Below are 24,579 nucleotides of genomic sequence, written 5' to 3' on the forward strand. Positions count from 1 at the left end.
TCTCTCCCTTCCTGTCTGTCTGTTCTTATCCGTCCCTCTCTCTCTCTCTCTTTCTGTCACACACACATACACACACACACATATACACACACATACACAAAGAACACCATTGAAACTCAGTTCAAATGCCAGGTTTTTCACTTTCTAGATCTAGATCTGTGGCCTTTGGTAAGCTTCTCAGTCCCTGCAAGCTTTAATTTTCTCATGTGTAAAATGAAGAGAATAACACCTATTTTAAAAAATTATTATAAAGATTATATAAGAAATACATGCAATATATTTAGACCAGGGTCCAGTACATACTCAAATAGAAATAATATGAATATATTTATAATATATTAATATTTACCTTACTAATCAGAGATTTTTCTCCTATGCCAATTAACTCCTCCAAGCTTATTTTCTCACCTCTGAGTATAAAATAATAATATTTAGCTCACAAGATACTATGACAATTAATTGAGAAAAAAGCACAAGAAAGTGCTTAGCCAACATCAGGAATTTTAAATCTAAGTTGGAAAGAACATCTGAAATACTGTAGCAGTTTCAAGATGACTAAATTTGGGAGGCAAATTGACTCTGCAGTCTGGAATCACATACTGGAAATCACTGGTCTGTAGGTATTTTTAAGAAATATATTATGATAAGCAATCAATGAATAACTAAGGTGCTGCAACTATGAGTTTTTGCTTCTCAACTCTCTCCCTTCCTGTCTGTCTTTTCCTGTCTGTTTCTCTTTCTTTCTCTCTCTCTCGCACTCACACACATATATATGTATATATATATATGTATATATATGTGTGTGTATACATATTCTATATATATACATATATATACATTATGATATTATGGTATTTTAGCGTTTTATGGAAGCATCTCCCAATATTCCCTGAAGCTCAGGAGATCTCCAAAGTTCAAGTATTGCTATGCAGAGTTAGATACAATTGAGTAATTTTTTAAGACTTTATTTATTCACTATAGAGAGGAGAGAGAGAGAGAGAGAGAGAAAGAGAGAGAGAGAAGGGGGGAGGAGCAGGAAGCATCAATTCCCATATGTGCCTTGACCAGGCAAGCCCAGGGTTTTGAACTGGCAACCTGTGTTTCCAGGTTGACGTTTAATCCACTGCGCCACCACAGGCCAGGCACAATGGAGTAATTTAAGCCAAGATTTAATACAAGATTTAAAAAGAGTCTTGTAAAAATACTTTAAATGCTATTAATATATGCATGCTATCACTGCATTTAACTGAGATAACAAGATGAGACAAGAGGAATGGACTACACTTGTACTTTTCTCCTTGCGAGAAAGAAACTCTGGACATTATCTCTATGGCAGTCAATGGGTATTCTTCCCTGCCAGGTCTTATCTATTATATCATAAACTACAAACTCTCAGGGAAACAAGGGCTGTGATTTCTAAAATAAGCTACATTTTTCTTCTTGACACACTTTTAACTTCATCTGTAAAAAAATAACTCTCTTGAATTAGTAGCAAATGAAAAATATCTAAAATTGCAGGTCCATCCTTTGAGGAAAGACATGCCATTCAGAAACAAGATGAAAGCAATCCATTTCTATTCTCACTGCTACCATAGAGACAGAAAGAAAAAAAACAAAAAACAGTGAAGAGTTTTAGCCAACTTAATTCTTCCTGAAATTTATAATTAACTACATGGGAAAGGAGATAATTACCATATTTCCAAAGAATGAAGGATTTAAAAGTTGGGCTTTTGATAAAACACAATTAACACAAATATGCAATTCATATCAATTTGTTCATATAATCTTTGTGAGTTTCTAAAATGCATATACATTGGACAGCGTATTCTGAAAAATAACACATGAAATTGCATCCATTTAAATGGACATAGTTCTATCTCCTCAGAGGTTTTTCTCAGATATCTAAAATTCTGGCAAAACATAACACTAGGAAAGGGAGTCAATTGATATTATTTTCCTTTGTGCCTTGTTTTTCTTGCACCTATGAACATATATTTTTTTATTAATTTTAATGGGGTGACATCGATAAATCAGGGTACATATGTTCAGAGAAAACATCTCCAGGTTATTTTGACATTTGATTATGTTGCATTCCCATCACCCAAAGTCAAATTGTCTTCTGTCTCCTTCTATCTGGTTGTCTTTGTGCCCCTCTCCTTCTCCCACCCTCTCCCTCTCCTTCCTCCCCCAGCCCCGTAACCACCACACTCTTGTCCGTGTCTCTGAGTCTCTTTCTTATGTTCCACCTATGTATGGAATCATATAGTTCTTAGTTTTTTCTGATTTACTTATTTAACTCAGTATAATGTTATCAAGGTCCATCCATGTTGTTGTAAATGATCCCAGGAAGAAATACAAATGGTCAACAGATATATGAAAGGATGCTCATCTTCATTAGCTATTAGAGAAATCAAATCAAAACTACAATGAGATACCACCTCACACCTGTTATATTAGCTATTATCAACAAGACAGGTAATAACAAGTGTTGGAGATGCTGTGGAGAAAAAGGAACCCTCATTTGCTGTTGGTGGGAATGTAAAGTAATACAACCATTACAGAAGAAAGTATGGTCGTTCCTCAAAAAATTAAAAATAGAGCTACCATATGACCCAGCAATCCCTCTACTGGGTATATACCTCCAAAACTCGAAAACATTGCTATGTAAAGACACATGCAGCCCATGTTCATTGCAGCATTGTTCACAGTGGACAAGACATGAAAACAACCAAAAAGTCCTTCAATAGATGACTGGATAAAGAAGATGTGGTACATATATACTATGGAATACTACTCAGCCATAAGAACATATATTTTTAAACAAATGTTAACCAATGAAAGAACACACAGACTTTTGTAGATCAGGTGCCATAGAAAACACCAAGCAGTCAGCCAGGAAAACTAGTAATTAAACCTGTTCTCAATTAAAATAGAACTTCAGATTGCCAAGTAAATTACATGTGCATTAATTCAGGACAATTTTATTTTAAAGGACTAGTAAGAAAGCACTATAGCTTACAATCCTAGGAGATTTATAATAAACAGCAAGGAAAGAAAATTTATTTTGCTAAAAACATACATTTTTGAGTGTCTTTAGAAAATAGTTTTTAAATATTTTATCAGCAGGAATATTTAGAACTCTTCTTCACATTTTCTAATTAGAACCATCCTTGAAAATGGGTAATTTATTTTGTTGTGGGATATCCTAAATACAGTATGATAAATTACATATCTCTTTGTAAAAACATGAAAGTTTTTTTTTTAAATTAACATTTCTTGAAATTTGCTTCATACAACAACCAATATTCCTGCTGGATTGAATAAGTGACATGATTTGCACTTAATATTGGACTTTTTAAAATTCTTTTTTTTTTTTGTATTTTTCTGAAGTTGGAAATGGGGAGGCAGTCAGACAGACTCCCGCATGCGCCCGACTGGGATCCACCCAGCATGCCCACCAGGGGGCGATGCTCTGCCCATCTGGGGCATTGCTCCGCTGCAACCAGAGCCATTCTAGTGCCTGAGGCAGAGGCCATGGAGCCATCCTCAGCACCTGGGCCAACTTTGCTCCAATGGAGCCTTGGATGCGGGAGGGGAAGAGAGAGACAGAGAGGAAGGAGAGGGGGAGGGGTGGAGAAGCAGATGGGTGCTTCTCCTGTGTGCCCTGGCCGGGAATCGAACCCAGGACTCCTGCACATCAGGCCGACGCTCTACCACTGAGCCAACCGGCCAGGGCCTAAAATTCTTTTTTTGAAATGTATTTAAGTAGTCTTTAGGTAGAATCTCTATTGCTGATTACATTGCTACTTGGGAAAGAAGCACATTTTACTATACTGAGGCATTTCTGTCTGGGGTTCTTGAATAATTTTAAGAAAATATTTGAAAGTACCTACAAATTTTAATTCAGACCTCAACCACAGAATAACATAACATCCATTCAGGGCCCCTTTGGCAAATTTCTGGTGTCATCTGTGGTTAGTTGGGCAATAGTCATTATTATTGAGGAATAATCATTATTATAGTTTTTTAAAGTTCCTTCAGGAGGTTACTTAGGGTAAATACATTAAATGGTACTGATACGCTTTGTTCTCTAAAATACAAAGCGGTATAAGAAAAAAAAAAAACACCACAGAACTGCTGTGAACTCAGAGTCCCTTCTCAGGCAAGTTTGTATTCTAGAAGCTAGGTGCAACATAATGCATCCTGCTTTGGGGGGAAAAAAACACCTCTATTATTTCTTCAATATTTTCATAAGCTAATAATTTAGAACAATAAAGTCATTTTTAAAATTTTCTATTGTATAACTTTCAGAAATTTTTAAATATTTTTATATTAAAAATATACTAAATAGTAAAAATACTGTACTTTTATAATATATATATGGTATGTATACCATATATATAAATATATATATTATAAAGTCTAATAATTTTTCCCCAAACAAGGTAAAGTATCAAGTATCATATTATATTATATAAAATTTCTGAGAGGTTAAATAAACATGAGTGGCATTTTTTCATCAAAACAAAAACTTGATCTGACTGCATTAGCTTTTGCTTAATAAAATGTGTATTGATTATTTTTTAAGTACCAGTATTTTTATACTAGAACTTTAGAAGTTCAAAGGATGATCTTTATAAATTGGTTTATCATAGATGTGATCCAGTTGCCATTTTTCTTGGTGTGTGTGAGGATTTTATCTCTTTTAGTCCATTTCTCTTATACTAACATGACATTTCAAGTGTCATTTTTAAGTCCAGCAAGTATCACATATAAGGTCACCAATTGCCTGTCTGTCAACTAAATAGCCTATTCATCAGAGTACAAAGATATCTTTTAAAAGTATTTATTGTAAAGTGGCTGTTATACACACTCTTGTGTGAATGTGTGTATGTATAAGTTGCAGTAAAGAAGCATTTCATCCACTCATTCATTTACTGTCCAACAATGCAATATCTTCTATCAAACAAATGTCTGTTAACTGCAAGAACTGATGGCTTGACCAGGCAGTGGCACAGTGGATAGAGAGTCGGACTGGGATGTGGAGGACTCAGGTCCAAGACTCCAAGGTCACCAGCTTGAGCGTGGGCTCATATCGTTTGAGTGAGGCTCACCAGCTTGAACCCAAGGTTGCTGGCTCGAGCAATGGATCACTTGGTCTGCTGTAGCCCCCAGGTCAAGGCACATATGAGAAAGCAATCAATGAACAACTAAGAAGCCGCAACAACGAATTGATGTTTCTCATCCTCTCCCTTCCTGTCTGTCCCTATCTGTCCCTCTCTCTAACTCTGTCTCTGTCACACAAAAAAAACAAACTGATGAATGCTCATGGTAGTTGGCTATAAATATGACTAAGTACTCCCTGCCCCCTATTCTCAAGAAGTTCACATTCTAGCAAAAGACAGGCATGTGTAAAAAATAATTGCACAACTAGATTATGGTTATTACACAGAGAGAGACATTGTACTACTGAGGACATGGAGAATGGCCAGCTTTGTCCAGTAAGGCAGTATCAAGGAAGGTATTTCCAGAAAAATCTGCATTTGTGCTGAGTCTTATAGGTTAAGAAGAAGCTTATTAGATAAGTGTCATGCTGAAAAATTGAGGAGCATTCCAGGGTATAAAGAAAAAAAGGTACATCGAAACAAAAGAATGGAATTCAAATTATTTGGGGGACCAAATAAAATTAAGTATAGGTCAAGCTAAGGTATGAAGAGTGATGGGGCCTAAGATAGGAATGTTAGACAAGGGCCAGAATGTAGAGGGCCATGTATGAGAAGTTAAACTGTGCAAACTGTGTCTTGCAGGCCAGGGCTTCCAAATCTTAGTGTGCAAAATCAACTAGGGATACAAGTCAACCAGGAACTTGCCAAAGAACTAAGTATTAAAGGACAGGAAACCCCTGCAGGGTTTTAACTAGAATTGCAACATACATACAAATTATGCATGTATGTATATCTACATAGATACATATATATATATACATATGTGATGTATATATATACAGTATTTTTAAAGGAAGATTCCATCCAGTTAGAATATGGAAAATGTATATGGGTAGAAGGATGGGGAAGGTAAGAAGAATAAATAGGAAGCAGGGCAGATTGGGATTTAGGGAGAAAATAAGAATCAAGATCAACTCCCACTTTTCTAAACAAACATCTGCGTAGTGGCATTGCTAGTAAGACAGAACAGCTCTCGTTTACTTACCATAACATCTGAGCTGGTGGCATATTCTCCACTGAGCTGAGGCTTGAGCAGGAGAATGATTTACAGTTGTAGGGCTCTAGAGTATGGATGTTTTCCTGAAACTTTTGACTTATGTTTACTTCACGCGTAAACAGAATTCTAAATTCTAAAAATTTATTCATATACTGCCAAACCAACTTTCCATGAAACCTTTTGTCCCCTGAAAGGTTGGTTCAAGAACTGAATTAGCCTGACCAGGTGATGGCACAGTGGATAGAGCGTCAGACTGGAACATAGAGAGCCAGGTTCAAAACCCTGAGGTTGCTGGCTTGAGTGCGGGGTCCCTGGCTTGAGCATGGGATCATAGACATGACCCCATGGTCTCTGGCTTGAGCCAAAAGGTCGCTGGCTTGAAGTTCAAGGTCTCTGGCTTGAACAAGGGGTCACTTGCTCTGCTGTAGCTCCTGGTCAAGGCACACTGAAGAAAGCAATCAATGAACAACTAAGGAGCCACAGCCCTCCTGTCTGTCTGTCCCTCTCTTTGTCTCTGTCACAAAAACCCCCAAAAAACCCCAAAAAAACTAAATTACTTAGACACAAAGAGCTATGTACGTATTGGAAGGAATATTAGAATAGTCAGTATTTGAAAGAAGGATTATTTTCATAGGATTTTAACCTGAGATTAATTTGGAATGCACACTGGAAAAAAAGATTGAAACATTTCATTTTTTTTCTCTCACCAATACCTATTTATTGTGTATTGGGAAACATTCACTAAAACAGAGACAATTCATATCATCATGATGACACAATAAAAATTTGCCACAAGAGTGGTAACTGGCAAATTGAACCAATGTAACTACTATGAGACTTATCCTTACATGTCAAATTCTCCAAAAAAAGAGAAAAAGGAAAAGGTAAAAAGATGAGAAACATCCAAAGCTATTTAGTGACTGCATGTCACATACAGCCTCCATAGGTATCATGTGTACTAGCTGTTCCCTTTGTCTGGAGTGTCCTTCCCCAACATCAGCACCAAACTGGTTTTTACAAATTCACAGGATTTTTCAGAGAGGACTTCTTTGTCCACCCTATCTAAAGTAGCTCTTAGGACTCATCTATCCTCTTGTATTTCATTTCTCTGCTTTATAAATTATAGCAGTTATTACTATTTAAGTTATATTTATTGTTTGTGTGCCTATTACAGGCCAGCCTCCTCTGTAATGTAAGTTCTATTAGGGCAGGAACTTGGTTCAAGACATCCACTGTTGGATCTCCGCTGCTTACTCCTGGCACATAGCATGAACTCAGGAAATATTTGTGGAGTTAATAAATATTGCCTTTAATCCTCACAACAACCTTTGGAAGCACGCATCATTATTTCATTTTATGAATAAGAAAAGTGAGCTTTAGGTTGATTCATTTGACCTTAACAACAGAACTAGTAACTGGCAGAGCAAGGACTCTGTTTGACCCCAAAAACTGTGCTCTCAAACACTAGGTTCTGCTGCCACTCGAGTCAAACTCAAGGATGGACGCCAACAGTTGTCCAAACTGCCCAATACTTGATTCTTTGAGGGATCTCAGGCATGTCCCACCTACTTTCCTGGATTACTGCAATTAGCATAAAATTAGCCCTAACACATGCATAGCTACGGGTCTCATTTTCTTTACCATACAGTAATGCTAATGTTGATAAACTAATTTGACTATGTAAAATAATCCTGCAAAGGAAGTACTAATAAACCAGTATTATTAGCCCCATTTCAGACATCAGAAAATAAGGCACAGGGAGAGTAAATTGAATTGACTAAGATTTCTAATATAATAAATGGCAAACATAAGTCTGTAACTTTATTTTCTAAACCTTGGTCCAATGCACGTTCACAAATTGCCTTTGGTAAAATATACATAAATGTAGTGAGAAAGGTCTCTCAGGAAGCTATAATCACTGGTAATCTGCTTTGAGACAATCTTATCTGCAAACATGCAGATGAAATAATGGTTAAATAATAAAGGGAGTGATGAATTCTTTTGTACTTTATAACTAGTTACATGATTAATTTAAATTTTGAGTACAATAAATGTGTTTAAATATCATTTGATTTACAAAATTTGATTTGTCTTCGTTTCCTGGGTAAACCCACATTAGTCTCATAAAATAAGATTTAGCTAAAGGTCTCAGAAAGGCCAATCCTCTCACACTCTCACACTCGTAGCTCTTTACAGCACATGTAGCTTTTACTCACAGTGTCAAAAAAGGCTAATGTTGTGAATAAAATCCTGATAATGAAGTTTGGCAGGAAAAACTACTTACTACAGATGTAGTAACAGATGACTGGTATGAGTCATATAATAAAATTTTATCTTATTTGTAAAATTTACTTTTACAGTTTATAGATATGTGTCTAAAAACTATGAGTCTACACTAATTTTGAGTGACACACGTCCACTACACAGAGATTGGAGTGGGGGACTTAATGAGAGGAGCACCCAGGAGAGACAGGGAGATGGGAGGCTGGGGACCCCAACAAAGCAGTGCACTTAACCCCCAAACACACAGGGTAATGACCTAAGTACTTTATATGTCTTATCTCACTGTACCCTCAAAACTACCATTCAGCAAGAGAAAGGTAAAACCACTGTATTTTACTGAATAGGCAAAAGAATGGGCAAAGGAGGATGTGGCAGAAAATGGAGAGAGCCCAAATCAGAGCAACAAAATGGGTGGGAAGTTGGAAATCAGTGCTAGGGTTTGAAACCAGTGTTAAATGATGGAGGAAAAAAATGTATTTCCTTTAAGATAACATCTCAACCTATTGATAGTTATGAAGGGGCCCCTACCTGTCTTTGCATCCTTTGTACTTTGCTGCTCACCTTAAACACCTTACATTCCAGTCACACTGACCTTCCTTTCCTTGAGTGTGCCATTCTCTCTATCTTCCTTTATGTCTCTCTTTTCTATCTATCTATCTATCTATCTATCTATCTATCTATCTATCTATCTATCTATCTGGGACTTTGCCTAAAGCACTCTTCTCACCTCCTTTCTGCATATCAGCTAAATTGACACTCCCTCAGGAAAAGCTTCCCTGACGGTAAACCCCTGCCTCCTCTGCAGCCAAGCCCACCAGACTCTTCAGGTATCCCTGCGCTCATTTCCACAGCACCCGATGTTCATCCCCTCATCGCACATCACTGTTATTTCTATGACTGGTTGCTTTCCCCTTAAACTAAAAGTCCCACGAGAACAGATTGTTCATTGTATCCTCTCGCCTTCCTTCCAATATGTCAGGCACATATCAGGCATTCAATAAATACTTGTTAGATGAATGAAATGAATGAATGGATGTGCTGCTTCCACCATGAGAACAGATGCAACTACACACCTGCCTGAATAATTAGCTTTGTCTATGAAGAGAGGGCCTCTCGGGTAACCCATTTGTTGCCTTGGTGATTTGTTTCCCTTTCCCTTCTACATAAAGCTCTGGTAGAAAATAAAAATTACTGCAGCCCACCTGACCTCCCCAAAAATTATAGTTGCAAATATTTGTATGATGAGTCCATTTCTAAGAGGAAGGCATGATACTTTTTTCTGTTAAGGTCCTAATAAATAACACAATACTTATTAGCCTTCATAAAAATATCTTTTAAATGCCCAGCAAAAACTCTTATTTCCTTTTATATATTCTAAGAAATTTTAATTCTTATAAAAGATGGTGGATTGATGGAGGCAAAGAGTGATATCTTAAGTACATAATAAATAGAGTATTAACAATATCAATGAAAGTTTCTTTCATGCTTCCTGGTCAACTTTTCATTTTGCTGTTTGAATTTTATTATGCATAGTAACCTGTTAAACATATTAAAATTAATAGTACCATTATGCCTTTATTAAAAAATTATAGCAGCAAAAAAATTATAGCAACTACTTATGTACTGCAGGTGTCTTTGTAGATTATGTTTAATTAAAATTTTTATTTTTAATTTATTGTGTTGACATTGTTTTGATTCTCCGTCTCAATATATATAATATCCTCTACACATGGCATTGTGCCCCCCGTGGCCCATGCAAAGTCTCTTTTCACCTCTATTTCACCTACTTTTCCCCTCCCCCTCCTTCCATCCCTCCTTTCCCTCTGTCTATTACTACCCTGCTGTCTGTAACTATGTGTTCTGTATGTATGATTTGGGCTAATCCCTTCACCTTCCCCCATCCCCTCTTCTCCTTCCCTCTTACAGCTGTCCATCTATTCTCAGTAACCTTCCCTCTGTTTCTATTTTGTTCCTCAGTTTAATGTGTTCATTAGATTCCACATATAAGTGAGATCACACGTAGATTATTTTTGAAAACTTTGTTTTATGTCTGTAAATCTGATTAATGGGCATCTGAAAGAATACCAATGTTTGATTCACCCACTCCTACATTTTAAGATACTTAGTATACATGAGTAATTTTATTTGCAGAGATTATATACTTTAGAATGATATTAATTTAGAGGTAGAATAGGAAGCATCTCAGAGATGCATCAAAATACACTCATTTCACAGACAAAGACATCAATGCCCTGATGCCTCTTGGTGCCCAAAGTCACAGAGTACAGATGTACTTTGATTTTTCACAGTTCCACATTGCTTCTGTCCTTGTATCAAACCCCATATGTTATTACATATTATACTTAAGAAGTCCTACACAGCAAAAGAAAAATTCTACTGATTGCTTGCATTTTATTAAATTTAGCCCAGAATATTATGCTTGCTACCCAGAACTGCTGTCCTGTTGCCAATCATAGTACAGTGTGTATCTGCCTTATCATAGGCTAACATCATCTTCCCTGTATTTTGCTTATCAAAATTATTGGGGTTATTATCTTTTGATTATTCAAAACATATTTAAGAAACATTCACTCTATAAAACAGGCTACATTAGTTACTAGATAATGTTTAATCAGTATTACTGATATAATCTCATTTTCATCAGTGACATCAGTGACCACAACCAAACAGAGGGATAGGCTAAAGATATAAATTGTGAGTTGCTCAATAAATTATTCCAAACTCAATTCTTTCCATATGCCAAGAATTGTGTGAGGTACTTTCTATATTCTACCACCTCACTTAAACATAGGTGTGATCATATCCTTTTTATAGAAGAGGAAAGCAAAGCTCAGAGAGGTTGAACAATGTACCAAGTCCTAAACCCAGTAACTGTCAGAACACAATTTACTTTTTTTTAATTTTTCCATTGATTGAGGGAGGGAGGGAGTGAAAGGGAGAGTTAAGCATCAATTCAGTGTTCCACCTAGTTGTTCTATTAAGTTGTGTACTTATTGATTGCTTCTCATATGTGGATCAAACCCACAACTTTGGGATGCCCAGATAATGCTCTATCCACTGAGCAACCTGGCCACAACCAGATCACAATTTAAATCCAAAGTCTTGCTCTAGTACAGTGATTTTCAACTGATGGCCAAAGAAATTTTTAAATACCAATTTAGTCAGGGGCACTGAACTCTGTTTAGATTGTTCAATAAAAAAATGACAACAACCAACACAACAGCTATCAGGTATGAATGCCCTGTCTTGAACCATAAATACGTGAGTCATATAATACAGTTGCATGTTATTGGTCACATTACATAATAAGGTTGTGGCTGATTGGTTAATTCCTGGTACCAAAAATCCTTATATGCAAATATAGGCACCTGATTGTTTGTTTTTTAGTGACAGAGACAGAGAGACAGAGAAAGGAACAGACAAGGACAGACAGACAGGAAGGCAGAGAGATGAGAAGCATCAACTCGTAGTTATGGCACCTTAGTTGTTCATTGATTGCTTTCTCATACATGCCTTGACAGAGGGTGAGAGGAAGAAGGTGCCTTCCAGCCAAGCCAGTGACATCTTGCTCAAGCCAGTGACCTTGGGCCCAAGTCAGTGACCATGAGGTCATGTTTATGATCCCACGTTCAGCTGGTGACCCAGCACTCAGCATTCAAGCTTGTGAGCCCAATCTCAAGCCAGTGACCTCTGGGTTTTGAACCTGTTCTAAAGCATCCTGGGTTGATGCTCTATCTACTGCAGCAAGGCCTGATCAGGCTAGGTACCTGATTTTTTTAAAAGTTACTTTTGGAACCAAAGAGGGTGGGTAATTATTATTTTTGAAAATCAAAATTTTACCAATTACTTTGTTATATGGGCAAATATATATATATATATACACACACACACACACTTTTTGGTGGGCTGTAGAATTTTAATAATTAGTTTTTGTGCACCATGAGAAAAAAAGATTGAAAATTGCTGTTTTAGAGTTTTGCTCTTAGTCATGTTAGTTCTCTTTCTAAGTAGTGACATCTGTGACAAAAGACTTGAAATTGAAACTGGACTGAAACATTCACATAAAAGAGATCTGATAAAAGTGAATTATCTAAACATCTGGAAAGACCTTGGGACCCATATGGCAGAAACTCTGGCATTTGATGGCTCTGATGATTTTATAGCCTAAACAGTCTTACCCCAAATCTGAGGAGTTCTGCATATCAGTCTGACCAGAGTGAAACTCGAAAGACCTTGAGCAATCTAGTCTTAAGGGTGAGATCTAGAGTAGGATTAATTTATCAGGGAGGTCAGATTCTTATGAAATGTGCCACAATTATTGGCTTCCTTTTATATGCAGAAAAACTAAAAATAAAAATACTTCTTTGCTTATGTCTAATAGATGCTTTTATATAATAACCATTGGGCAATGCTTTCTCTTGATTTGTTATAATCTCTCCTTTCCTTTATCTTCTAACATTCATGCTTAAGCATGTGGAGCAACGACACGAAAAGGAATTTATTTCTCCAGCGTGTGTAATGGGAGTGGGAAAGTGAGCAGGCACAGGAGGTGCCTTTCATGACAAGACAGGAGGAGAGAAGAGACGGGGGAGGTATTTATGTTCCTCTGCCACTGAAAACTTTGACAGGGGCGGTGGTTAGCTCTGATATTAGATAACATGTGGATAAGGTGGAGCCTAAAACAGATAAGGGGGTAAGCAGTTCAATCTCACATAAAGCAAGATGAGAAAGTGTCTCAGCCAGAACTGCTAGAAGATGGACTCATTGCTGAAGAGAAAATGGGAGTTAAACTGAGATAGAATTAAAATTTGCAAGCTGTTGGCAAGTTTTCTGTTGGAGTCCCAGGAAAGTGGAGCAAGGGCATCCCAAGTGCACACGGGGAAAAAAAGAGTATCAATGGTGGTAGGTGAAATGCACAAGATTCGCACTCTGAAGGCCTCCAGGAAGAATCCTCACCCAGATGCAGCTTTTAAATCAGTCATGCATTATTTCCCATTTAACAGTATAATATAACTTTGTTGTATGTTTTTACTAAAAAGATGATATATACACTACCCTGAAAATATTCATGCATGTAATTTTATCAGAAAATTCATGAAATTTCATATCTGTTTGTCCTGTTGAATTGTGTAACTTATATGATAAGTCAAAATACTGGAATAATGACATATATCTCTAATATAGCATTTAAAGCAAAATAATATGCCTTACCTTTGTATTTATGATTATTAATATTTTGCTAAGTGGACATAAAGCACATCCCATTTTTAAAATTAGATCATGTTTTCCAAATTGAGGGAACTTAGATATTAATTTAACTTTTTCAATGCAAGACTTTCAGTTTCTAGTTCTACTTAATAAGGTCTTACAACTTTTATTTTTAAAGCACTAATTACATTTCATGTTATCTGGAATTATCAGGATTTTGAAAAACTTATGAAACACATGTAGGTCAGACTTGATAGTATTCTCTCAAAAAGAGTTGCACCAAATGTAACACCTCAGGAAGAGTAAAATGTATTTAAGAGACTATTTCCTTTCCTAGATTACATAAGGAAATACAATTTCCCACTTGGCTTTAAAAAAATCAGTTAATTTTTACAGATTTAACTGGAAAAATTTAGGTGCTTGGTATATTTTAGAAGTAAAATAAGGTATTCATCTAACTTTGAAGACTGGTCAACTAACTAACTAGAAGTTTTTAGATTTCAAATCAACATCAGTTGAAGTTGCCATGTGATACCAGGCCCTGAGGGAAAATAGCCATTAATATTTTCTGAAATATAACCTTTAAAAGTAAAATATTTGCAGTCATACTATGGGGAACTTGGTTTGTGGCTTTAATATTAAATAATCTTTTATTTAGTAATGAAAGAAGATTACAGAGGAAAAGCTACACTTATGAGTCTCATGCATTAAGCTATTGATTTTATCATGTTTAATGGCTGTTCAATCAATGTGAGATCCTAAAAGATCCTAAAACGGTATGCTTACAAGCAAAATAAAAAGAGAGCTAATGAATGTGTTTTAATTAGTTTTTTCTTAAAATAATAGTAATTTCTATTCAAGTAACCAGTGTTTATAAAATGTAAATACATTATTCAGAACAAACATAAAATAAAATGTATTGGAAATTTTGAATTAGTTTCAGTAATCTCATAAAAGTATTGCCTACTGATTTTATTCCAATCCTAGCTTTATTTCTATTTCTGATAATGCAAATATTCAATTTGTTCCTAATCAAAATAGAGAGGATCAGTTCAACAATAAATGTTGTGTTTGTTTCAAATCAGGACCTAAAGATTTTTTACCTTTAAAATATTATGAAAATGCAGAATATAGAATTCTCCAATCAGGAACAATATGTCAAGCCACAGTAAAGCTGATTGGTTTCTTCAAGCATAGAAGATAAGGTTTTTAAATGAAAAGCTAATTATCACACTCAGAAAAACTACCCTGATATTTTATGTTAAAATAATGTGTAAGCTATACTACTACTATTGATATGCTAATATTGAGCTATAAACAGACATAAAAGCAAATCCTGCCATAAAGCACAGGTAAATTCTCCTTGCATTTGCACAAACATACAATATCACTTTAAGAAGTTGAAATCAAATAAAGACAGGACCCTCAGACCCTCCTGGGAAACAAAATGCCCAGCAAAGTAAATTATACTAATCATTTTATCTCATGAACTGGCAGCACCTACCAGAGCTGTTTAATTACAGGACCAGAATAATAATAGGAAAATGCTGTACACAACAACAGCCCTGTTTCCTATCCTACCTTTGTGGTGACAATGCACAGGCAATCCATCCTGGTTCCCTACTCAGGACTCAGTACATGGAAACCACACCAGCAAATCAGGAAAGGTGAGAAAAGCCTTTTGGTAAATAACACACAGAGAAGCAGAGCCTGGATTCAGCACTGACGGCTTTTCCAAGGGGGGCCCTCATGGGAAAGTCGAGCCCTCCTCCGTACAGCTCAAGGCAGGCAGGATTCTCCTAGGCACCGGAAAAGCCCCTAGCAATCAGCTCCGGCAAAACTTCCTGGTGGCTCGCTGGGCTCCGCGGCTGCATGGTCTGTTAGCGAATTCCTTGATCGGAACGAGCCTCCTGTGAGTGCCTCGCACAGTTCTAGCGTGGTGGTGAGTGTTACACGGAGCACCAGAGAATCACATTTCAGCTCTCGTCCTTGTTTCTGAATTCTGATCTGCTGCTTCAGTATACACATAAGAGCTCCTGTGCCAAAGTCCCTTTTGCTGCCTTCCTCTCTCCTACTAACAACTCTGAGTAAGCAAAACACAAAAAACTACCCGGCCCATCTATCAACGGGCTGTCGTTCGGTTGCCAGAACAGCGGCTTTGGGTAATAAAAAGCTATTTATTATGAACATGATTCCCGGGAGTCTAAATGACTGGAAAGATAGGACTGAAAAGCTAAGGTGCATGCGGTGCAGCATACATCACGTCTCAACTCACTTGCAATTACAAGGCAGCATCTTACAAATGACTAACAGCTGGATAAGGAAAATCTGGCCAGGGACTTTTATTAAAAAACAAAACAAAACAAACAAACAAACAAAAACCCCACAATAATTGTAGATTTGGAGGCTGAACTTAGAAAACATTAGCTTTCTTCTTTTATTTCTGTACCTATTTCTGTGGTCTATGACGCACATGAATACACAAACAACCTGAATATTCAGACAAAAATGTGTATTATAAAATTAGGGTGGGAGGAGGTTCAAAAGTGTTTACAAAAGTTCCCCATTCAAAGAGACCAAAAAAAAAAAAATGAGTTATTTTCCAAACTTTTCTCTGCTCGCTGGCTCCCTGCAGGCACTTATTACGTGGGCAGGGCTTTGTGTTGCTCCTGCAGCACTTCACCAGCGGAATGATTAACCTTCCCCCCTTCCCTCAAATCCCTCCCTTTCTTCCAGTGAAACTGCTCCATAGACTGCCTTTGAGGTGCTTGACAAGCTTCATTCTACATAATAATACACTGTTTTTCATCATCTTAGACACATAGGCAGAGACTAAAACAGACACATAGAAAGAAACCGGGTGGAGAGGGAAAGGAGGATGAGAGAGAAAGTGAATGACACTGCCTGACCAATAAAAATGGAAAATCAAGTTCATCTTTTTCACTAGGAAGAAAATAAAGTCAATTAGACCACGGACAGCATCAAGAAGAAATGTCCAGGGACACATACATTGTGTTACTTCTTTAAGATTTCAGTAGAGCCATTCCCTACCCCAAGTATTTTCTATATTAGACAATTTTTTAAAAGGCTAGACATGTAAAACTCTTCTACCATTTGTGAATTATCTAGGTTCTAACCTCACTATCCTCTTGATTACTAAATAGATGTCTCAGAAAGTGACATGGAATTATTTCACCTTAATGAGAGCTGTTTCTGAAGATTTAAAAATAATTAAGTTCATAGCAAATCGAACGTGTTCACAGGGAAAAAAAGTGGTTCAAAAATTATTTATAGATTAAAAAATAATTCCCTCTTGTTAACATCCTACTGGTGTAACAAACCAGATAATTTTCAAGTTAAGCAACACAAATAAAACACAAAACCATGCTCTAGTCCATTCAATTAGGCAACTATCTTATGGTTTAGTACTATGAAAAGGTCAAAGAAGCATCACTTTGCCTATTCACCTTCTTGTTCATTATATATCATGATAATTTAATTCATTACTTCCCACGCTTGTCTCAGAGTATGGATAACATCATGTCCTTGAGCATTCCCAGGTATCAGAGTACTTTTCAGACACAACCAAAGCATCTAACATGAAATTGATGCTGATTGTCATATTTATTTTCAAACTAATTAGGCTTTATGTTATTATAGCACATAGTTGACAAAGCACTTATAATTTTTTTCACCAGCTTGAAAGTTTAAATGACTTCCCAAGGACAGATAAGGTATTGCAAATCCAAGATTTGGTTGGTCATTATCAGAATAGAGACAGTCAGAGATTACAAAGAAAGAGAAAGTAAATTGGGTAGCAGAGTAAATGGATATTTTATAAGGTGTCCTTGACACAAATATACCTTTGGAACTACATTCTTATATCCTAGAGTGGAAAAGCTAAGATATGAGCAGACTGCCAGAGGGATCTAGATTAGTCTTCTGACCCCGGCTGATCAGTCTTCTGACCCTCGCTGATCAGAAATGAGAGCACTTTGTAAACTATAAAGACCCGCAGAAATGAAAGGCAATTCATCTAGCGTATTTCCTGGCATGCCATATACACTGCGTAAATCACTCATCCAACACATGTTGTCAAGGGCTCACTATATAATTTTTCTTATTAATGTTTGTATCACCTACTAGGCTATAAACTCCTTAAAGGCAGTTTTAACTATAGATTCCCATAGACTAATCTAGTATCATTCATTCAGTAAATATTTTTGAGAATGTACTTATATGAGGAAACAAGGGTGAGCCCATGCTAGCAGAATCCCTGCCCAAAAGTGAATCAACAACCTTACTACAGTACAGCAAGCACTTGGGGTGTTTGAGAAACAACATAGAGGCATTTAAGCCAGAATGGAGTGGTCAGGGAAAACCGTCTAGAGAGGAACCTTGAATTGAGTTGAGAAGGACCCATAAAAGTTAGCTAGAAGTTGTGAGAAAAAAGAATTCTATGTACTCTATTTGAAAAATAAGTAAATCAATATATTTCATTTTTCTACAACCAGCTTACATGAATGAACATACCTAAAGGTTTTCATTAAATAAGAGTACTTTAGAGTAAGCATTTTAAAAAGTGAACATACAATCTCTGCTGGAGAAAAAAGAAAGCATCATTTATACCATATTAAGTGAGTATAAATATGCTATAAAAGAATACAGAATCTATATCCTATAATCATCAGATTCTATTTACCACATGATTAATTGGATAATCTCTGTCTACTTAAATAAAAGTAAATAGTTCATATTTTAAAGTATAGTTCCTCATAGAATGCAGCTTTCTACTTTGTGTATTCCTTGCCTTCCATTGATTGTCCTCAGATATAAGGATGATAGAAGATAACCCATTCCTTCACCTCAAGGGAAGCATTCTTTTATTTTAAAAATTAACAAGGCATCAACTTAAAGCATTTTTTTTATGAATATAGAGCTCAGTTGGGCCTGTGATTTCATAAGAAATGTTTGGCAAGATATAAAGCCACAACCTGCAAACTGCTTTTCTTGATATTGTTTAAGGTTAATGATATGAAGCCAGGAACATATTGATTCTTAGTAAAACCTACCAATGGAAGTTTGATATCAGAAAATTAGTAATGTACATTACTTGTATAAAACTAGTACTTAGCCATTTAAATGCATTATTTTTATTTTGTTTGTTTGGAACAACGAAAAAAAAATCCCTAGAGTGAAATATATCCTCTGCTTATTCTCCTAGAACCTAAGTCCCATACTGTATATAATGTGTGCAGATATAGATAAATAGATAGATAGATAGATAGATAGATAGATAGATAGATAGATAGATAATGTATACCTCCTTCATGTAGCATAGTACCTGCACTTAAGAGGTACACAGTTGATATTTTTGGAATGAAAGAATGACTAGAGCTTCAGTTATGCCATTTATTTTCCTTGATAGACTTTTTTTAAAACCTGTGTTATGGATCCTTTGTCCCTATGAGAACCATATACACATATAGTAATTATTATACATTTTATATATAAAGTATACATTTAAATATGTATTTAAGAAAAAAATACTATATGACATATATTTAAGAAGGAAATAGATTGGTGCATGTTGCTGAAGATATCTGCAACTATAAATTTGATTGGCAAATCCAGTCTAATGCACAAAGGGCGAAGGTTAGTTTGGAACATGCTGATCTGTAACAAAAAACGTGCCATTTCCTGCTGAAGTACTTACTGCTGAACTGCTTGTCCTAATGACATAAAAAGTTATAAATACAAGCACTTTTATTAATAATAGTAGTAATGTATCAAGTGGCTATTATCTGAAATACTGTGGTAGATATGTAAAGCATATTATCCCTGATGGTCACAGCACCCTTCAGAAAGGAAATATAATCCCCATTTTATAGGTGAGGAAACTGTAACTCCCTGAAATTGTCTGATTTGCCCTAAATAACCCAGCACATAGGTGACTCCAACCAAGAGTGCTAAATCCAGTGCTTTCCTCCTCATCATACCTCAAACCCTCAGGCAGTTTCTGCCTCCCTGGGTCCAACCAGAGACTGTGGCACAGAGAGATCCGAAGACCCTCTCTAAGCAACCTGGACTCCAGGAAGACTAATTATAAATAACTTGGGATCTGCCTATGAAGACAGGCACTTCTCTGGGCTTCTCCACTGAGGACTTTGTAGCTTATAAGGGCCTTGGGGGCAACCTAGAAGGAACGGCCCACATGAGAAAGATCATCTCCAAGGGGAAGAACTGAAGAAATCCACCCATGTGAACTCCCATCCCGTCTGTCTCATACCCAAGAGAGCAGGCGCATGAATGACATCTGCAAAGCTTGTTAGCTTAGCAAAATAAATAGACTTCAGGCGGGTCATGGCAAAATGCCTGCCCTCGTTTCCAAATTCTCCAGAGGCAAATAGGCAATTAGGATCAACTAGAAGAGATCTGACTTTTCCAAAGAGTTTTTATGATGAAAAAAGTTTATAGGTAGTGCCTGATCCTGAAACAGTTCATGAAAGGTAGGAGACTATGTATTCTGTGCATGTTAAATGTATGGGTTTCTTTGTAAGAGAAACACAAAAATTAAACTAAAAATTTTTGAATCAAAACTTGCTACAGAAATCAGTAAATGTTCATTTTTTACCTGCTTTCTCATGATGGTTTTATAAACCAGAATTGCATGTCAGTTTTGCTTACATGAAAAAATAGGAATGTAACTAACCGATAACCATGTGCCTTCCTCCTTAATGTTATCATCAAAATCTAAAAAAACATTTCTGAGATTTTGATAATTATAGTTGGTAAACTATAAAGGATGAAAACATTTGATAAAAATTCTGTTTCCTTAACAAGTCAAAGTTTATATAAACTTTTCTGAGCATCAAGTATATGCCTTATAAGGCTTAATTTTTCCTACTGTTATACAATGCTGCAAGTTAAATAGAGTCCAAAAATTCAAATGGTCGTGCACAGGCTTCAAATCCAAAAAGGTACACGGTCTTAATTACAATTTTCTTTTCAAGTTAATATAAAAAACCTCAGTGGTATTGCTAAATGCCCTCCCCACACTCTGCCTCCTTATACCCATCCCACTGGCCCACTTTCTGTCCCTCAAATACAGTATTTCACTCTCCCATTCTTTGTCAAGGCCTTGAATTTGTTGTTCCCTCTGCCAGAAACTCTCTTCCCCTGGACCTTCACACAGCTGGCTCCTTCAGTAAGACCTTCCCCCATAGATCTCCTTAACCAAACTAGATTCCCTTCCATCTTTCTCCACTACATAATCCTGTTTATTTCCTTTAGAGCAATGATCACAATCTGAAATTATCCTTTTCACTCATAACTTACTATAGTCTCCATTTGAAATTTACTTATAAGAGCCAAAAGTGTGTGTGTTTTGTCCATGGCCGTATCACCAGCGTCGAGAACAGTGCCCAGCACACAGCCGATGCTATAGACTTTTTTGAATAAATGAGTAAGACTTATCCCAACACATCCCTTTTTTAGAAAAATAGGGTTAGAATCAGGAGTCCAACATAAAATTTTCAGTCTCAATTTAATATAGCTTGGTTCCTAAGGATGTGATTTACACTAGCCATAGTACTTACAAATATATAAAATAAAAAGTTTTCAGAGTCAGCATTTCTTATTGAGCAGGATGGGGTTAGGCACATTCCCATACATATTATCATTAAGTATTCATAGCCAGTGAAGTAAGTACAATTTTAGAGGTGATGAAACTGAGATTCAGAGAAGTTGACTTGCTCAAACTTATATAGCTACTGAGTTAGTTAACCAGGATGTGAACCTTGATCATCTAACTCTAAGACCTATCCCATTTTTGCTATAATAGTTCTATGTTATACTTTCAAACGCACTGAACTCATTGATCCAGGTAGCAAGTACTATAAACTTGAAATGTTTTTCTCTACATGTTTCATATCTGAACAAAGTAAACTTCACTGCTTTCAAACATATTTTAAAACACTAAATACAGATATATCAAATGACCAGAGTTCATTTCTGTACTACTTATGTTACCTTAAAGGCAACTATTAAATAAATAAGTATATATTTAAATTAACTCATTAAAAATAGTTTTATGACTATGTCAGAGTTGGTAACACAAAAATCTGACTGCCTTCAATACTAGTATAAAAATCCAGTAATTTATTTTTAACAGGCAGAATACTGACCCTGAGGCATGACAAAATGTTTCAAGGTAAAGCAGAATATCTTCATCAACCTGGAAATGAGGAGTAATTACATTCCGTGGTTAAAATTAGTAAACTGAATTAGCCAGTGTTAACCACAGTATTCCATTAAAAAGAAAAGATCACACACACCCCTTAATTCCAGATACTTAGAAGCTTGCCACTTTATTTTTACTGGAAAACAAAAAATATATTAATGCTAAGATAGCTTGAATATCATAAGTGTAATAAAGAAAATAACCACATAATATTTAAACTTGCCTGGGGAGGTGGGAAGGTGGAAAATATTCTAAAACTAGCAGCTTTCCAGCCAATGGTAGATTTCCAGGGAAGCAGTAGAAAATATTTAAAACAGAAAAATCGCTGCTCTGAGTATCATGAAAAATTAACTTTAATCCTCTGATTCTATGGTATTTTTCACGAGTTCTCCAGGAAGATAAACTGAGAACCCTCACTTTTAAAATAAAGACCATGGACAGCATCTAATGTACACATTATAAAAAGGCAAAGAAATTCTCCTTGTACTCTCTTTCCCTAAAAAAAAACAAACAAACATAAGAACTTTCCCATGGCTGAGTGGAATTAAGGAAAAGAAGTTTCCTTATAAATATTGGTAAGGAGAATAAACAGAAAAATAGAACTGAACTGCACAATTACTCTTAATCAGAAAGTGCAGATGTTTTAGTACATTAATAGATACATTTCAGTTTGAAAAAATTAAGGGCAATGCTGAAATTGTCTAAAATGACGAATTTCCCTATTCTAGCAAAGTGCTATAAATGTATTACAACTTAAAGTTACCCATAAATTATTTAATCGAAGCCCTTCATTTCATTTGGAAACTGAAGCACATATAGGTCCAGTGATTTGCCCAAAAACACTCAGATAGTAAAAGTAGAAAGAGAATAATACAAGTTTTGCCTTCCAATTAGGACTTACTCCTACACCATGCTATCTTTCTAGTCTGATACGTTTTCTATAGTTACTCTCTACCTGGTTATCTCTCTGTTCATGTTAAAAGACCTAAATTTCTGCCCTTATTCATTGTGGTATTTGCAGAACTTTCACTTGGTCCCTTTACTAACCAGTTCTAATTTACACTAATGTCTAGCATCTGTTTTCTGCTTAAGAAGTTAAATTTAAAATACCAAACAACTAAAACATTTTCTAAGACCTGAAATATTTTTAAGAGGCATTTTTGCAGGCATTCTCACGTCTCCAAATGTATGCAATAAGCAGAGCGTTTAGCTGTCAGTCCTTTCACATATAACTATTTCATCTGATTCTTATTGCTCACCTATGGGATAGGCACAACAGGTGTTATACATGTTACAAATAAAAATAGAGGTCAGTTTAATCTCCTCAAGGTCACATGAATAATGGTAGAGCCAAGATATAAACTCTGGTCTCCAATTATGGATCTTTTTCCTTCTCCACTCTATCACAATGTCTTATTCTTTTTTTAAGATTTTATTTATTCATTTTAGAGAGAGGAGGGTGAGAGAAAGGCAGGGGGAGCAGGAAGCATCATAATAATTAGTTCTTGTATGTGCTTTGACCAGAGTTTTAAACCGGCAACCTCAGCATTTCAGGTCACTGCTTTATTTACTGCACCACCACTGGTCAGGCCACACTGTTCTACTTTTGATATCACACTTGGTTCTCAACCAGTATGTCCAACTTCTCAAAATATTTTCTCTTAGCTGTTCCACTATTAACTCAGATTTAAGATGTCATCATTGAACACATCCTATTTATCTCTTAGTCAACCTAAATATACCCATTTTTGTTCTGATACCACGCAATTTTCAATCTACTTAGTCACCAAGTTCTGTTGACTTTTTCTTTAAGTCCCTTCCTTTCTCTCTGATATGTTTTAAAATTCTCATTTTTCTTACTAAGACTCTGGAAGACTAAATCTCCAATCTTTGCTTGAGTTTACTAGGTTTACTTAAACATAGAACATATCCCAAAGGGATTATTTTAAATTGTTCAAAGGAAATTATAGAAATAAAATTAAATCAAGATACAGAAACCAATGGAACAGAATTGAGAGCCCAGAAATAAACCCACGTGTATATGGGCAAATAGTTTTGGACAAAGGAGCCAAAAACATACAATGGGAGAAAGAAAGCCTCTTCAATGAATGGTGCTGGGAAAATTGGAAAACATGTGCAAAAGAATGAAACTAGACTACTATTTGTCACCATATAAAAAAATTAACTCAAAATGGATCAAAGACCTAAATATAAGACCTGAAATAATAAAATACATAGAAGAAAATATATGGGTACTAAACCTATGAAACTTGAATTTAGGGTTTTATAAATTTCACCTCAAAGACAAAGGAAGTAAAAGCAAAAATAAATGGGTGGCACTCAAACTAAAAAGCTTCTGCACAGCAAAAGAAACAGTCAGCCAACCAAATAGGAAAAAATATTTGTAAACAGTATCTCTCATAAAAAAGTTAATATCCAATATATATAAAGAGTTCATACAACTAAACAACAAACAATCCAATTTAAAAATAGGTGGAGGACCTGAACAGACACTTCTACCAAGATGACATACAACTGGCCAACAGATATATGAGAAGATGTTCAACTTCACTATTAGGGAAATCCAAATCAAAACCACAATG

General features: G+C 35.9%; 1 protein-coding gene and 1 non-coding gene across 4 annotated transcripts in view; both read right to left on the reverse strand.

The window, feature by feature from the left end:
- The window catches only part of DLG2 (discs large MAGUK scaffold protein 2), a 2,140,731-nt gene that overhangs the window by 1,673,610 nt on the left and 442,542 nt on the right, over positions 1-24,579 (reverse strand). The gene's annotated exons all lie outside the window — the stretch shown is intronic.
- On the reverse strand, positions 3,661-3,736 carry TRNAI-GAU (transfer RNA isoleucine (anticodon GAU)). The gene has a single exon. It is a non-coding gene; the product is annotated as a tRNA-Ile (tRNA).

The sequence above is a fragment of the Saccopteryx leptura genome, chromosome 1 (genome assembly GCF_036850995.1).
Source record: "Saccopteryx leptura isolate mSacLep1 chromosome 1, mSacLep1_pri_phased_curated, whole genome shotgun sequence".
NCBI classification, from domain to species: Eukaryota; Metazoa; Chordata; class Mammalia; order Chiroptera; family Emballonuridae; genus Saccopteryx; species Saccopteryx leptura.